Below are 6,255 nucleotides of genomic sequence, written 5' to 3' on the forward strand. Positions count from 1 at the left end.
TTGGTTATTTTAAAAAGGTTTATCTATTTTTTATTGACATCTCCCTGTGTGAGTTTATATGTACTACCTGCATGCAGGAACCCACAAAAGACAAAAAGGATATCAGATCCCCTAGAATTGGAGTTACATGTGGTTGTGAACTGCCCTGTGGGGTCTAGGACCCAAACCCAGGTCCTCTGTAAGAGCAGGAGGTACTCTTAACTGCTGAGCCGTCTCTTCAGCCTACTAGAACCTCTAAATCTCTCAGAGTTTTATATAGTGCTTATACTGTGGAAGGAACATCTTAAGTGAAATATATGCATTACCAAATTTAATTCTCATAATATTCTTTAAAGATGTACTATTTTTACCTCTCCATTTTGGAGTGAAGCACAGCTCCAAATTCACTAAACATTTTAAAAGCCTATTTTAGTGTGCTTTAAAGTTAATCAATTTAACCTGAAAACAAAATCAATATAAAGTGAAACTGTTGTCCAAGACATATAGCTCAGCTGCACCAGACAGAGATGCTGCCCTGGTCTGCTTTTTCATGCCATGAAATTGTGGTCTACTTGCCAAGCAGCACATCCTCTCTGGTCCAACAGCTTTCTCAGATGATTTCTTTTTATCATAGCTCATTTATTTTGCTGCTTTTAAACTTATACATCAATGAGGGGGTGTTTGTAGCTTGCTAGGCAATTTAAAAGAAGGGATCTTTCTCATCTATAACTGAATAATTCTAAAATAAGTTAGAGTTTCTGGTATTTGGAGCATAGTTTATGTAAATTGATTTATAGTGAACATCCCAAATTTGAAGCAGGGGACTGTAGCAATCTAGATAAATCCTGTCCTAACTAAATTTCCAAGTAGATATCAAAAGCAATCAAAAACTCAAGTCACATTACGTCTTTGTCTTATGTATTTGCATGTTGGAGGAGTGTTTATGTCTCTTTGTATTTACATGTGAATATATGCATACATTTGTATGTGTTCATTTGCAGGTGCTTATGGAGGTCAGAGATCAAAGTCAGATATCATCCTCAGTTTCTCTCCATTGTTTATTTGAGACAGGGTTTCTCACGTGAAACTAAAATTCACCAATTTGACTAGTTTGGCTGGCCCATGAGATCCAGGTATTTGCTCGTCTCTGTATCCCAATGCTTAGATTACAAACATAAACTATAGTGCTCATCTCTTTGACATGGATACTCAGAACATGAACTTAGCTAGCACAACAGGCACTTTACTGACTGAGGCAGCTGCCCAGCCCTGCCTATGTACTTTCTTAATAACCAATTGCAAAGATTTGATTAGAAGTTTAAATAAAATTGTAATGCTAAAAATCATGTTTCCATATTCAAAAGGCTAGAGAATCACTAATTTCTGTTCCTCTAATACAGGCATAAGCTATTTGGGAAAAATCCACAGGGCAATAGTGAGCTTTTCCAGGTGTTACTCATTAGATCCGTGTGGGCAAAACATTTCCATATAACTTGCACTTTTGCAATGCTGAGCTCAGTTTATGCAAGTCAAAAGGAGTCTGTTACCAGAAGCCAGACAAAGCACGAGGAAGACTAGTAAGAGAGGAGTATCTATCTATCTATCTATCTATCTATCTATCTATCTATCTATCTATCTATCTATCTATCTATCTATCTATCTATCTATCTATCTATCTATCTATCTATCTATCTATCTATCTATCTATCTATCTATCTATCTATCTATCTATCTATCTATCTATCTATCTATCTATCTATCTATCTATCTATCTATCTATCTATCTATCTATCTATCTATCTATCTATCTATCTATCTATCTATCTATCTATCTATCTATCTATCTATCTATCTATCTATCTATCTATCTATCTATCTATCTACTTATCTATCATCTATCTATCTATCTATCATCTATCATCTATTGTATATTTATCTACCTATTTATCTGTCTCTCTGTTTAAATATATATTTATTTATTGGGCAATATCAAAAAAGAGGGAAAAGCAAACAAGAAAAGAAGCAAAAGAAATCAGAGCCTTAGACGTCACTCTCTTATCCATTGAACTGTGGCATAGAATATGCAAATAATGTAAGTAGAAAAGACAAACTATTTAGAAGCAATTCATGGATATAATTATTGAATTTTGGTTTTGGGGTCATTTGGTCATTGATCTACTCTCTGATGTTACACGAAACCTAAACACATTTGCCTGTTCAAAGTCTCATGCTTTGTGGATCTTGAGATCAGAGCCTTAGGTATAGAAACCATGGTAGCAATACAGGGCTAGGATAGGGCAGGTGTGATTCACACACATTTGCAGGGATGACAGGTATACATCACCATGCACAGCTTTTTTGTAGGAGGTAGAAGGAAGACACAGCTTCTCATGTGTTTGGGCAAGCACTTTACCACTTGAGCCATTTCCATAGCCATGGACCCTGTATTAACTTCTTTGTCTTGCTTTGAATGGATTTTTAAGTAGGGTAAAGAGGGTGAATCTAATTGCAATTTGTGTGTGGATATCTAGGTTTTTAAGCATAATTTGTGGAAGAGGCTGTCTTTATTCCAATGTATGCTGTGTTAAATTTATTTTTAATTTGTATTTATGTGTGTGTCTATGTGTATGTGCATGCACATGCACATGCAGATACATGTGGAGGCCCAAAAATGGTGTTGGATTCCCTGGAGCTGGAGTTACAGGTGGTTGGACCCACCCGATGAAGGTGATGTGACGCAAATTCAGTTGATCTTAAAGAGCAGCAAGTGCTCTAAATCACTGGGTCATCTCTACAGCTCAGTTCTAATGTCATTTTGACATATATGCTACCTCTAATTTTAACTTGGTTTTCTATCCCATTCTCTTGGTTAGTTTGCCAAAGGGTTTGACAGTTTTGTTTACATTTTCAAATAACTAACTTTTGTTTATATATATATATCTTCTTTTAGGCTCTGTTTCATTATTTCTGCCTCAATGTTTATTGTGCTTTGTAATCTACTATGTTTGGATTTACCTTGCTAAATTTTTTCCCAATGACTTTGAGGTTGTATTTCTCTAAAGAAACAGGTGGATAAAATGATAAAATATATGGATTCATTATGTTAACTTGCAGGATAGAGTGCAAGTAGTCTAACAATGGTCATACCACACTGGAGAGGCTGAAAACCCAGTTACTCCACCTATGAGGATGACGTCTCAGAAGTCCCAATCTGGCACTGAACAGGTGAAGGATTCTTGGAGGTATGCTAGTTTTCAGTCTACATTGGAATCCAAAGAAATTGATTCTACTATCAGCAGAGAAATGCCACAGCAACAAAGTGGAACCACCAGTGAGAGAGAAGTAGGCAAAAAACAAAATGCTCCATCAAGCTGTGACCTTTTTAATAGGGCCATTAGAAGGTAACGCCCACATTTGGGTGGTTCTTCTAGTTTCGAATAATCCTATTAAGAAAGTTTCTCATTTTAGTTAGTTCCAGATCCAGTCAAGTTGATGACCAAGATTAGCCATCATAGAGGGAGACCATTAGGATATTTATTTGAACTGTCTCTGATTTTCTAATGTGAGCACTTAAGAGTTGTAACCATTCTTCTGTGAACTCTTAACTGTATGACAGAGATTCTGATATTATATTTATTTGATTCTAGATACTTGTGGTGCTATCATTTTTTTAAATTTTATATATTATTTTTATTTTATGTGTATGAGTGTATTTCCTATATGTGTGTAAGTGCACCTGTGTCATGCAATACTGAGGAATTTGGAAGAGGGAGTCAGATCCCCTGGAACTGAAGTTATAGATGGTTGTTAGTCATCATATGGGTGCTGGAATTTGAACCTGGGTCCTCTGCAAGAGCAGACAGTGCTCTTAACTGCCATACCATTTCACCGACCTAGTGGTGAACCATTTCCATTGGATTCTAGGAAATTAAGAAAATTTTGTTTCTAACTATTTCAATAACCTGTTGTACATTAAGAAATATCAAGGAGTTGACAAGGGAGTCAGTTACCCCTCCCATCCAATCAGTTGACCTTAGCTGAAAGGGGGGGGGGCATAAGGATATATGAGCTGAGAATGTCATGAGGCACTACCTCTCTTGCCATTTTGTGTGGCTGTTGGGAAATCACAGGATCTATATTCTAGTGTGGACTTTCCAGTGCAGCTATAAATGGGTGGGGGGTACCCACTGCTCTGTAAAAAACCCCTACCCTATAAAAAAACCCTACCCTATGCTCTTTTAGCAAGCTTAATAAACCTGTTGGGATTTTTAAAAAAAAACTGAGCTGATAGAAACCTTCATTAAAGTTGACCCCATGTTGGCAAATCCTTTGGTCTTTGATTTCTCTATTTAACCCCCCCAAACTTGATTATATGTATATTTTTATGTAACCTGCATCATGTTATTTCTGGAAAAATATGTTAAAAATTGTCTCTTTTTGGAATAAAAAATTAACTGAAAAAAAAAGAAATGTGTGGTTCAGTTTTGAAGTATTTCAATTGTTTGTGTGGCTTCTGTGTTGGTTTTTCATTTTATTCCATTATGATATGAAAATATATATAAAATTATTTAGCCTCTTTTCCATTTAAAGCTTACTTCACAGCCTATAATGTCATCAATTTTAGAAAAGGATCCATGCACCACTGAGAAGAATGTGTACTGTATATCTATTAAATTTAATTGATCTATGGTATAATTTAGTTCTGAAATTTCTCTATTGATTTTTAGTTTGGAAGATGTATATGCAGATGAGAACAGAATATTTGAATCTCCCACTATTCTTGTAAAAGAACCTTTCATACCTGTTAGTGTTTCTTTTGTGAAATTGGAAGCTTCAACATTTGGTGCATATATAGTTATAATTGCTGTATCTTCTTCAGGCATTGTTCCCTTTATTAGAGTATGTAGTAGCATTCTCCATCTCTTACTAGTTTTTAAGTTTGCTTTATCAGATTATCATATAGCTAATCAGCTTGATTTTTTTTTTTGGCTTTTATTTGTTTGATTGGTAGCTTTCCATTCTTTCACTCTCATTTTATGACTGTCTTTTCTAGGGACGTATGTTTCTTGGAGACAACATGTACTGGATCTTGTTCATGCTTTCAGCTCCTCTCTCTCTTTTAAATAGTATATTGATTCTATTTAGATTTGAAGTTATTGTTGACAGGAGATCATTATTTCTTATGACTGTTGATTTTGGTTATGACTGATTGGATCATTGCTAATTTTTTTCTCCCTTGCTTGTTAATTATTTGAAATTTGTTGGTTTAGTGTGTGTTACATCTTCAATGTCATCATTAATCGTTTTAAAATTAGAATTTGGAAATGTTTTCCAGGCATTTCAGCTGTGTCATCACCTTTGGTTTCTAGTGTTTGGCAGGTGTGAGTCCATGGAGGCAGCGTAGTGACTTGCTTTCCCATATATTTTTCTTCTTTGCTGTGCTTTGCTCATCTGGTAGCATGGATGTGTTCTCCAAATTTTATTTTCCCTCTTTTCACACGCTTTTTGTTTGTTTCACTTAATTTCTATCTTCTTGGTGATTTGTCTTCATGTGGATTTATGTTTTTGCTTACTATGTATGGGGGAAGCTGTATGCCATAACAGATACAATGATTTGTGAGAACTCCCATGTAAACCTGCAGTGAAAGACACTTTCATACTTCACTTTTGGTCCTAATATAGTACTGAGACAACAGTACAATAGTACACCTTGGAAAAACATAGTTTATAATTTTTAGAGTTAATATTATGAATAATAATATTAACTAAAAGTATTAATAATAAAATTTTAGAGTTAGTAGTAAAATAAGGTAGGAATAAGAAAAATGGAAAATAGGTAGAAAATTATGAATAAGAAAGCATATAGATTAGAAATCATCAGAAAAAAATTATATAATAAATATAGAGAGAATAAGACCAGTACTGAAAGCCTATTCAGTCAGTATACAAGTCAACATCAACAAAGCAGCCCAGCAATGAAAATAAAATAAATTTAATAGGAAATATGATAACTTCAGTTAATAGTTCTTCCAAGTTGGGAAGATTATAACTACCTTCCTCCTTCACTTTTCTTTGCAGCAGTTTCTGTGTTGGGAGCTACTATTATTATGGGCACAGCCGTTGCTGCATAAGGCTGTGGCAGCTTGCCTTGACTTAAGCATTGGAGAAAGAATGCTTCCACCTTGGGAGTTTCCCCACTCTCTGCTTCTGTGGTCTGAGTTGACAGGCTATGCTTCCCTGATTAACTGGCAGGCTTGGAATCATAACTGAAGCGTT

Source organism: Nannospalax galili, unplaced genomic scaffold (genome assembly GCF_000622305.1).
Source record: "Nannospalax galili isolate Female #2095 unplaced genomic scaffold, S.galili_v1.0 scaffold633, whole genome shotgun sequence".
In the NCBI taxonomy this organism is placed as follows: Eukaryota; Metazoa; Chordata; class Mammalia; order Rodentia; family Spalacidae; genus Nannospalax; species Nannospalax galili.